Raw genomic sequence first — 12,081 nt, 5'->3', positions numbered from 1 at the left:
CTCTCCTTCTCTCTGCTCCTCCCCCGCTTGTGCTTACTCTCAAAGCAAATAAACAAACTTATATGAAAAAAAAATTATAAAAAGGAAAACAGAAGTTACCTGTTTTTCATTATAAGCCCTCTGTGTTCACTATTTTTAAACAATATCTAGGTATTTTGATGAAAACTTAAACGTCAATTTTAAAATACAGAAAAATACAGGCGCACCTAGGCGGCTCAATCAGTTGAGGGTCCAACTTCAGCTCAGGTCATGATCTCACAGCTCATGAGTTAGAGCCCCGCATCAAGCTCTGTGCTGACAGCTCAGAGCCTGGAGCATATTTCAGATTCTGTGTCTCCCTCTCTCTCTGTCCCTCCCCCACTTGCACTTTGTCTCTCTCAAAAATAAAAAAATTAAAAAAAACATTAAAAAATTGTTTTAAATAAAAATAAAATACAGAAAAATATAGAGAATTGGTAACAGACAATACAGGCAAGGGAATGGAAAAAAGGGTACCTACACATTATTAGGGGAAGTGTAGGCTGAAATAAAAATTGGGGTAACAACCGCCACTATACAATTTAAATCTCATTGACCAGACGATTCCACTTTTAGGACTCTATACCACACTAATACTTCCCATGAATGTTCAAAGACATACATACAAAAACAGTCACTTCAACACTGTTATAAAAGAGAAAAATCAGGGGCGTCTAGGTGGCTCAATCAGTTAGGCTTCTGACTCCTGATTTCAGCTTAGGCCATGGTCTCACGGTGTGTGAGACTGAGCCCCTTGTAGGGCTCTGCACTGACAGCACAGCCTGCTTGGGATTCTCTCTCCCTCTCTCTCTGCCCCTCCCCATTCATACGTGTGTGTGCGCACGCGCGCACTCTCTCTCTCTCTCTCTCTCTCTCTCTCAAAATAAATACAAAACATTTTTAAACAATGTTTTTTAAAAACTTTTAAAAAGAAAAATCAGAACACACTAAATATCCACTAATAGAGAAAGAGTTGAATGAATTACGAATATATGTGCCCAACTTGATTTCAGCCTTGTAAGATCCAGAGCAGGTAACCCAGGGAAGCCTACCACACTTCTCATCTACAGAACTACAAGATAATAAATTTGTGTTGTTTAAGATTCTAAGTTTGTGGTAATTTCTTACACAGCAATAGAAAACAAGTACTTCTACAAAAGTTAAAGAAATGCATTAATCCACTAAGTAAAATCTATACTTCCAACTATACAGAGAAAGTCCTGCCTTTGTGCACCAAAAGACATGCACATAATGTTCACATAACCAGGGCACCTGGCTGGCTCAGTCCGAAGAGCATGTGACTCTTGATCTCAGGGTTGTGAGTTCAAGCCCCACATTGGGTGTAGAGATTATTAAAATAAATAAACTTAAAAAAACATTCGCATAAACACTGCTCTTTACAGGAAAAAAAATGACAACCCATTCACCAAGAGTACAAAGATCAAATTATGGAATATTCATATAATGTAATGCAATACATTAATGACATCAGTGAACTACAGCCACATACAGAAATATGGGTGAGTCTCAAGTCTCGCTATGTGGGATGAAAAAGCAAGTGATGAAAGTGTACACACAGTATGATTCTAGTTATTACATTCAACGGTACCAAGACGGAAACAACACAGCACAGAAATGGAAATGTGATAAAACTATTAAAAAAATGAAACAATAAAAACAAGTTCAGGGTAGCAGTTATGTCTGTGGGGAGGTAAAAAGATAGGATGAGAAAGGGACCAGGGGGCACCAAAGATAATGTAAGATTTTGTTCCTAACTGGTGGTGATTACAAACTAATAGTATTTAAGTTTTAAACATGTTTCATAATTATTATAATGCTTATTCAATATTTAAAAGATGAAAACATCTAAGAATAGAAATTCCAGATAACCAAAACACACTTTTTTTGCTTTTGTCAAAACATGTTCATTGAAAAAAAAATTATTCATATATAAGAAAGTCCAATCATATTTTCAATATCTCTTAAAATCCCACCATGTAGACATAATCAGTAACAATTTGCTGAACATCCTTCTAGACACTTCTTATGCATGTGTGTACACATACATTTAAAAATTATACATAAAATTACTGTATACAACACATAAATGCTTATTCTATAAATGCTCTTTACACCTTGCTTTTTTAAGTCAACTGTATTGAGCCACAACTTACCTAAAATACACTCGTTTTAAATGTAATGCTAGAAAAGTTTTGACAGATCTAGTGTAACCACAAACCACTTAAAATTCAGAGAGAATATTTCTATCACTGCAAAAAAATCCCCTTTCTCCTCTGCAGTCAGTTCTTCCCACTCTGACCCAAGGCAATTACTAATCTCCTTTATTATACATTAATTTTGCTGGCTCTAAGATGAATGAAATTCTCCAGTATGTACTCTTTCGTGCCTGGCTTCTTTTGCTCAGGAAATGTTTTCCAATTTCATGCCGTGATATTATCAGTATTTCCATTCTTACTGTGGAATAGTGTTCCATTGTCTAATGGTTGACAGACATTTGGAATAATTTCCAGCTTTGATCTCTACACATTGTCATTACACCATTTGTAACATAACCTTTTATTTTATAACCGGGGGTGGAATTCCGGGTTATCCCACAAGTGTATGTTTAAGTTAACAGGAAACTGTGACACTGTCTTCCAAAGTGCCTATATCACGATACACTCCTAACAATTTATGTAAGTTCCGGTTGCTCTACATCTTCACCAAGCCTTGATATCATCAATGTCTTCAATTTTAAGCATTATTGTAGGCAAAGAGTTGTTTATAATTTTGATTTGCACCTCCCTAAATATACTGAGAATTTTAAAACGTGCCTATTGTAAATTCAAATATCGGCCTTTGTGAAGTGTCTGTCCAAATCTTTTATCATTTTTATAATTTGAGTAGTCTGCCTTCTTATTAATGATTCGTAGAGGTTCTTTATACACACTGGATAATTTGTCGGACATATGAATTGCAAATATTTGCTCCCATTCTGTAGCAGATCTTGTATTTTTCCTAGCAGTGTCTTTTAAAGTGAAGAAGCTTTTAATTTTTCTTAAGTCTAATTTAACAATCAAAAATTTTTATCATGAATGCTTTTCGTATCATTCATATGACTGAAGGCTTTCTTCATCAGACTAGGACCACAACATGAATGTCCTTACCGCTTCTATCATAATGTTGGATTTGAGATTCTAGACAATGTAATGGGCCAAAGAAAGAAATTAAGGAAAAAAAGAAGGCAAGCAGGCAGGGAGAAAGAAATAGTTGTAGAAAGAAAAGTTGTAGAAAGAAAAGTTGTAGAAAATTCTTTAAAAAGTAACCAAAAGACTACTAGAAGTAGTAAGTGAATTTAGAAAGTCTACCAGATATAAAGGTAATATACAAAACCAACTGTATTTCTACATATTGGCAATAAACAAGTGGAAAATAATTTTAATCTCATTTATAATATCAAAAACAAAATATTAAGATAAAAATTTGACAAAATATGTATAGGACATGTACACTACAAAACTAAAAATAATCCTTTGAAACAGATCTTTGAAAATAAAAAACAAAGGTAAAGGATTTATACTAACCAATTTCAAACCACACAGCCACAGTAAGAAAAGCAGTACAGTATTGACATAAGGACAGATCTACAAATCAACAGAAGAGTGAGTCCAAAAGTAGATTCACACATATACCATCAGTTGATTTCCAACAAAAAATGGCAAGATAATTCAATGGGCAAAGGCTGGAGAAAGGACAAGAAATTCAATAGGGAAAGGATAACCTTTCCATAAATGATACTAAAACAGCTGTGAATTCATAAAGAAAAGTAATAAACCTAGACCCCTATCTCATACCACATACCCTTTAACCCCTAAAAATAGATCATAGACCTACTATAAGAGCTAAAACTATAAAACTTTTGAGGGAAAAATTCTGTGGTCTGTTTTCTTCGTATAACATTTCAGATATACTTGTATATTAATAAATATACATCTTTTATATTTTTTAAAAAAGTAAGAAAAATAAAGAGCAGCGAATCCTTAAAATTTTTTTATACATGTAATTATTTTTAAAAATCAAATTTCAGGGGTGTCTGGGTGGATCAGTTGGTTAAGGGTCCAACTCTTGATTTCAGCTCAGGTCATGATCTCACAGTTTGTGAGTTTGAGCCCCATATCAGGCTTGGTGCTTACAGTGCAGAGACTGCTTGAGATTCTCTCTCTGTCTCCCTCTCTCTGCCGCTGCACTGCGCATGCTCTCTCTCTCTCTCTCGAAAAACAAATAAGCATAAATAAAATATAATAAAATAAAATAAAATAAAATAAAATATAATATAATATAATATAATATAATAAAATTTCAAAACCCACTGTGAATTCCTTACCCATACAGTCAAACAATCTTTCTTCAACTGAAATTCAGAAATGTTCAAAGGAAAAGAAAAAAAGTCTTCTTCAACCTCCTTTCATATGGTTTCAGTAAACTGAGGCTACTTCTAAGAAACTCAAGTTTGCCTCAATAACTATTTTTTGAGTGCTTTTCTAAAGCCATAAATAATGAAAACAAATCTGCCTAAAATATATTAATACCACCCATAATTTTTATAAAATGGTTACCAGAAGATCATGACAATATGAGAAATACTCCATACTGATATATGGTTTGGAAGTGCCCTGTCCTAGTTGATAAAGATTCTTAATTTATCACATAGGATTACAAAGTTTGGGAATTATAATAAAACAAGAAAACTATAATAAAACAAATTTAAACTATTCTAAGCATAAATTCCTCCCCCCCAATAATTTAGAGGATATCTCAAGAAATGTATTACCCTTGGGGCGCCCGGGTGGCTCAGTCGGTTAAGTGACTTCAGCTCAGGTCATGATTTTGCAGTCTGTGAGTTCAACCCCTGCGTCAGGCTCTGTGCTGACAGCTCAGAACCTGGAGCCTGCTTCGGATTCTGTGTCTCCCTCTCTGTCTGCCCCTCCCCTGCTTGCTCTCTATCTCTCTCTCTGTCTCTCTCTGTCTCTCAAAAATAATAAACATTAAAAAAAATTTTTTAAAGAAATGTACTAATTACTGTCACAAGTTGTGGTTAACAAAATGATGATAAAAAAGAGTCCATTATGGTTTATTAATTTAACCATCACAGCTTTCCACAACACCAAAATGAAAGACAACACATAATGCAAAATCACTGCCCACGTATTATTTATTGTGCACAAAACCAAGTACCCCAAAACTCATTTAAAACAATAAACATTTACTATCTAACAATTAGTATGGGTCAGGAATTTAGACAGCTTAGCTCATGGTTTGCGTGAGGCTGCAGTCAAAACTGCTGGGTAGCGGAGCAACTTCTTACTAGGCATGTCTGGAGGCAAGGGAAACAAAAGCAAAAATGAACTATTGGGACTTCATCAAGATAAAAAGCTTCTGCACAGCGAAGGAAACAATCAACAAAACGAAAACAAAACAAAACAGAAGGGCAACCTACAGAATGGGAGAAGATATTTGCAAATGCCATATCAGATAAAGGGTTAGTATCCAAAATCTATAAAGAACTTACCAAACTTAACACCCAAAAAATAGATCATCCAGTTAAGAAAGGGGCAGAAGACATAAACAGACATTTCTCCAAAGACATACACATGACTAACAGACACATGAAAAAATGTTTAACATCGTCATCAGGAAAATACAAATCAAAACCACAATGAGATACCATCTCACACCTGTCAGAATGGCTAAAATTAACAACTCAGAAAACAACAGATGTTGGCAAAGATGCGGAGAAAGGGGAAACCTCTCGCACTGTTGGTGGGAATGCAAACTGATGTAGCTACTCTGGAAGTCTGGAGGTTCCTCAGAAAGTTACCACCTAGCAATTGCACTACCAGGTATTTATCCAAAGGATATAAACATACTGATTTGAAGAGGCATATGCACCCCAATGTTTATAGCAGCACTATCAACAATAGCCAAATTATGGAAAGAGCCCCAATGTCCATCAATTGATAATGGATAAAGAAGGTGCGGTATACATATATATACAATATTACTCAGCCATCAAAAAGAATGAGATCTTGCCATTTGCAATGAGATGGGATGGAACTACAGTGTATTATGCTAAGTGAAAGAAGTCAGAGAAAGACAAATGCCATATTATTTCACTCATATGTAGAATTTAAGAAACAAAAGAGATGACCACAAGGAAAGGGAAGGAAAAACAAAATAAAACAAAAATAAAGAGGGAGGCAAACCATAAGAGACTCTTAACTATAGAGAACTGAGGGTTGCTTGAGGGGTTGTGGGTGGGAGTATGGGCTAAATGAGTGATGGGCATTAAGGAGGGCACTTGTTGGGATGAGCACTAGGGATGATTCGTAGGGGATGAATCACTAAATTCTACTCCTGAAACCAATACTACACTATATGTTAACTTGAATTTAAAGAAAATCTTGGAAAGAAAAAAAATGTTGGCCAGGTTATAGGATCATCTGAAGGCTTGGCTCTATATAAAAGGAAGGAAGGAGGAATTTGCTTCTAAGTTCATGTGGCTGTGGCCAAGCCTTGATCCTTTATTGCATGGGCCTCTCCTTAGGGCTGTTCACAACATGGCAACCTTTTTTGTGTTTTATTTCAATATCTTTCTTTCCACCAATGACTTTTTTAGGTGTACAATTCAAGGGCTTTTAGCATACTCACAAAATTGTGCAACCACCACCACAATCAATTTTAGGACATTGATCATCATAAAAGAAATCCATTATGCAGCAAATCTTCCCTCTTCCCCACCCCAAATGCCCAGATCTGGGCAATCACCAATCTATTTTCTGACTCTATAGATTTGTGTATTCTGGACATTTCATATAAACATAGCCATAAAATAACGTGGCCTTTTGTGACTGGCTTTTATTATTTAGCATAATGTCTTCAAAGTTTATGTATGTTGTAGCATGAATCTGTACTTCGTTCCTTTTAATGGTTGAGTAACATTCCACTGTATGTATAAACCACAATTTATTTATCCATTTATCAACTGGTATACATTTAAGTTACTTTTATTTTTGGCTACTATGCACACTGATACTGTAAACATTTGCATACAAGTTTTGGTGTGAATATATATTCTCATTTTTCTTTGAGTATAAACCTAGGAGTGGGGTTGCTATGTCATTTGCTATCCCTGTGTTCAGCTGTTTAAGGAACTACTAGACTGTTTCCCAACGGAGCTACATCCCTGTCCATTCCCAATAACAGAGTATGAAGATTCCAGTCTCTCCACAATCTCTACAACACCTGTTATTATCTGTCTTTTAGATTATAGTCATCCCAGTGGGTACAACACAGTAATTTACTGTGATATTGATTTGCATTTCCCTGGTGGCTAATGAGATCAAGCTATTTTTCGGGTGCTTATTGGTCATTTGTATGCCTTGTCGGAAGAAATGTCTATTCAAATCCTTTGTTTTTAAATTGAGTTCTTCTTTTATTGTTGAGGTGTAAGACTTCCTTACACACTCCCATTAGAAATTTATTGTTAGATATATGATTTGCTCGTAGTAAACACTAGAGAGCATGTGGATAGGGTATCAGTAGGAACTCTCATACAATGAGGGTAGGAAAGTAAAACAGCACAACTACAAGGGAAAGTAATTTGGCAATACTTGGAAAATTACAGAGGCCCATACCCTACAAGCAACAATCCCAATCACAGGTGTTTACCTCAGCAAAACGCTTACACTTGGTAAAAACTAGCATGGGTGGAAACTTGGGGTGGGGGGGGTGCCTGGGTGGCACAGTCGGTTAAGCGTCCGACTTCAGCCAGGTCACGATCTCGCGGTCCGTGAGTTCAAGCCCCGCGTCGGGCTCTGGGCTGATGGCTCAGAGCCTGGAGCCTGTTTCCGATTCTGTGTCTCCCTCTCTCTCTGCCCCTCCCCCATTCATGCTCTGTCTCTCTCTGTCCCAAAAATAAATAAACGTTGAAAAAAAAAATTTTTTTAAAAGAAACTTGGGGGAAAAAACATGAATGAAACATAGAAACCTAAATGGAAAAGCCGTGGAAAAAAATCCACATACTACAATGCCATTTATATAAAGTTCAAAAACATTCAAAAGTAAACGTTCTGGGGGGTGTATACACATAAAATAAGTTTATGAAGAAAAGCAAAGAAATGGTAGAATTCAGTCTGGTGGTTACTTCCAAAGGGATGGAAGGGGAGGTGTCTAATCAGGAAAAGGCACACAGTTTCAATGGTATTGGTAATATTCCATTTTTTGAGCTTTGTATATGCAAATTACTTATTTCTGTATTGTGAAGTATTTCATAAACATTTTTTTCAGAGAGCTACACTAATATCTGAATATCTCTCTAATATAGACACACACTGAAGAAGTTTCATCCCAATATACTTCATGCAGATGAGGAGTATCGTAGTGAACCAAAAACTACATATAAACAAGATCATCAATTATTTCTAATCCAATGAAGTGTATGCTTTGTAGAACAGAAAAGATGGATTCTCTGCCTTTTCCTGCTTCTCCCTACCTTTCTGTCAGCCTGTCTTCCTGATCCCACCTTTACACAGCAATCTGGATTAAATACCATCTCCTCTAGGAGGTTCTGCCATTCAATCCATCAGCCTTATGCGTGCACATCCTCCTCTCAATTTCCATAGTATTTGTATCACTTCAAGGCCCTCATCACATTATCCCTGGAATGCATGTGATTTAGCTCCTCTGTCAAAGATAAGTACCTGAAGATTCAGAACACTGATTACATCAGTCTGCTCATAGAAGGCACTCAGTTTTTTGTTGACTATTGAACGAATGAATGAATGAATCTGAAAATTCAGGAATTTCAGGATGAGGTGAGTAACGATCTGGCCTAGTCTTCTTTAAAATTCTCAAAAACTGAGGAATTAAATAATTATACTCCTTGAAAAAGAATTTCAACATTGAAACTCTTCAAAATATAGCAAAGATAGGATTAACAATGGTCGGTTAAAATATAAAATGTTTATAGTGCATATACTGATTAACATTCCATAATCACAGGGGGCCAAATCAGAGGCGTAAGAACTTCCTGAACAGTCCACTGCCTTAGAACACGTTTTGAAGTCAATCATGTAACTGGAGAACAGGTAGAGTTCTATCTTTTATAGAAAAAAAAAAAAATAGTGCATGCTATTTCATGACCTAAATTTGTTACTTTTAGAAATTTTGACAACTTTTATTTATTTTTTTGCTTTCAGATATTTAAATTGTTTCCTACAAAAAGTATAAACCTAAACATTATGTGCTTACGGCAGAAAAGGGACGTACACGGGGGGGGGGGGGGGGGGGGGGGGGGGGGGGGGGGGGGGGGGGGATGGAGCTTGTGGGGGATGGAGACCACAAGTGAAACAGCTGTTTGTCAAAAACTAGGCGATACTGCTGGATAACAAATAGGGAGTCTTAACTGGTTGAATCAATTAATTTCTGTCTATGCATCTATAATTCCTTCCTGGAGCTAAGTTAAAGAAGACAAAAAATGTTGGAAGGAGGGCTGCCGCCAGATTTAGCAAATAAAAATGCAGTAAGCCCAGTTAAACTTGAACTTCAAATAAACAATGTTTTTTTTTTTTTAGCAATGCATGCCTTATGAAATATTTATACTAAAAACTTATTCATTGTTAATCTGAAATTAAAATTTAAACTAGGTTAGCTGTATTTCATCTGGCAACCCTAATTGAAGCCAAAAAAAAAAAAAAAATGGAGCAGTAATCAATCCAATTTCCTCACTTTGTGGTAGAAACTGAGCCCCGATGGAAAGAAGTAACCTACCTAGACCTACACCAAAGATCAAGGAAGTAGGTCTACTTTGAAAAGAGAAAACATATTCTGCTAGGTCACCTTGGGTTCCATTCATAGTCCATTCAACCTCCAATCTTGCTCACTTCACAGAAGCACCAAGTGGACAACTTGTAAAAGTTTATGGTTTTCCTCTTTCAATATAAAACTTCAAGTTTCAGTAAATCTCTCATCAATCCCAGTCCTTGAAAACAACAATCCAAAAAAGTAAGCATTTCTCTTAAACAAAATCATCCTTATAATTTTTGGTCTACCGACCACCCCTTCATATTCTGTTTATATGTTCACGCACCATATGAAACATGACCTCCTTTTCTCCTAAACTCAGTTCTCTCAAAATCCAAAATTCTCTTGCTCCAGGGTTTCAAAATTTGTAATACATTCATATCATTCCATGACTCAACGATTTTAAGTCATGTACCCTCTCAACTTTTGTATTTTTCAGAGGTAATGTCCTAATCCATTCAGTTGGGTCTAAAAAAAAAAGTCTTGGCAAAAAAAAAAAAAAAAAAGCCTTCCGTTCCCATTCTACACCTGAGCAACAACGAGCAATGCGCATAAGGTCTCACTATTATAAACACACACTTACTTGCCTTGGGCCTGGAATGCAAGAAAAGATGGAAAGGGAAACGTCCATTGGAAATCTGGGGGGGCTTTCCCAAATCTATATGAGGAATATACTAATCGTCTCTCTAATTGCATGACATACAGTCGAACAAAATCGAAGGAAAAATAATAGAAAACTCCACATAAGCAAAAGATCCATCCAGAGCCTACCAAATTAACACTCAAAACGTTTCCCCAACAGTATACCAATACTTCTCAACCTGTGATCCCTGGGGGCCCTTAGAGGTGGTGCAGTGGAACAGGAAGACAGCGAAGCAGAAAAAAGGTTTCGTTTTTATCTTTTTTTTTTTAAACTAACTGGGCTTCCAGAAGAGGTTCAAAAAAGGGTTCGTTGCATCAAAAACGCCTGAAAAAAACGCAGTAACATAAACCATTACGACTTTGTCTAGTAAGTTTTCTATTAAAAACTTCGCCCAGGTGAGTAAGAATCCAAATCGTGTCAGGTGGAAATTTAAAGACAAACAGGAACTTAGCAATTAAAAGACAAATATCTACCTAAGTGTTCCCTCTGGCAGCTTCCAAAGTATGCGGGTGTCTCGAGATCACACACGTCAGAAGTGGCAGGTCCTCACAGATCATCTAGTCCAGACATTCATTACAGATGTGGAAACTCAGGCCAGGGCGAGGGCTGAGGCTGACTTGGCCAAGGTCTCACAGCCCGCAAGGGCCAGGCCAGGCTTCAACTGGGACTCCACGCTGGCAGCCCGGGGTCCTCAGCGCCCCCCACGGATCCTGCGGCCCTCGGTTCGGCGCGGCCCGGAGAGTAGCCTCGGGCAGCCTCGAGCAGCCGGGGCGGAAGGGCCCACAGCCCGGGGTCGCTGCCACTTTTCGGCCGGCTCCGCGCCGAGGCCGCGACCCAGAGCCGTGCAGAGCTTGGGCCTCGGCGGCCGCCCCTGCCCAACCCACCTGTCGCGGACGGCACCGCCGGCAGCCACACCCCCTGCCGGGGTCCGGGGCTCGGCCGGCCTCGTCGGCGGCGGGCAGCAGCGACTGCGCGCGGCGTAAGGTACGCCCGTCCCAAGGCCGCAAGGGTTACCTCAGGTGGGCGCTGAGCTCGCGGCTGGGCCGCCCCGCCTCGCCTGAAGCATGCCGGACACCAGGACACAGCAGGGCCGCAGCTCGGCCACCACCGGGCCTGTTTACACCCCTCTGCGGGAGGACGCCGCTGGCCCGTCACGTGACACGAGCGTCACGTGTCCTCCAAGGGGCGGAGTTGTGGAGGTGTTGCCCGGCAACGACGGCGCGCTAAGGGGTGGGCGGCAGCGGCGGTGGAGCGGATCTTCTGCGCTCTTCTGGTCTTACAGCGGTGTGGGGGCAAGACCCGGCGCGTCCTCCCCAGTCCGGACGCGGAAGAGGGAAGGCCCCCCCCACCACTCCGGCTTCGTCCCTTTGTGACCCCTGGGCTTGACCGCGTATATTATTAGTCTGTTGAAAGGAGAAGGGAATTCAGTCCGGTATTCTGATGTTGAAATTGGAGGGAAAAATGAAAATACTACCTTAGGTAACGGTAGCAAATCGAATACCCAGAAGAGCATAGACAATAATAGTTTTGTTTACTCTGACGAACTCTTTGGTTTGCTT

At 38.7% G+C, this 12,081-nt stretch overlaps 1 protein-coding gene across 2 annotated transcripts in view; it reads right to left on the bottom strand.

Annotated features, from left to right (window-relative positions):
• MARCHF8 (membrane associated ring-CH-type finger 8) overlaps nucleotides 1-11,690 on the bottom strand; it is a 124,003-nt gene extending 112,313 nt beyond the window's left edge. The window contains exon 1 of one of the 2 annotated variants that reach the window (XM_043596873.1): nucleotides 10,996-11,690. The gene's annotated coding sequence lies outside the window, so the exon portion shown is untranslated. The remainder of the gene's footprint in view (nucleotides 1-10,995) is intronic. The other variant, XM_043596869.1, reaches the window with a different exon arrangement.
• Nucleotides 11,691-12,081: the final 391 nt, after the last annotated feature.

Source organism: Prionailurus bengalensis, chromosome D2, assembly GCF_016509475.1.
Source record: "Prionailurus bengalensis isolate Pbe53 chromosome D2, Fcat_Pben_1.1_paternal_pri, whole genome shotgun sequence".
Lineage (NCBI taxonomy): Eukaryota > Metazoa > Chordata > Mammalia > Carnivora > Felidae > Prionailurus > Prionailurus bengalensis.
Note: the sequence above shows the minus strand (reverse complement) of the source record. Positions and strands in the feature narration are given on the sequence as shown.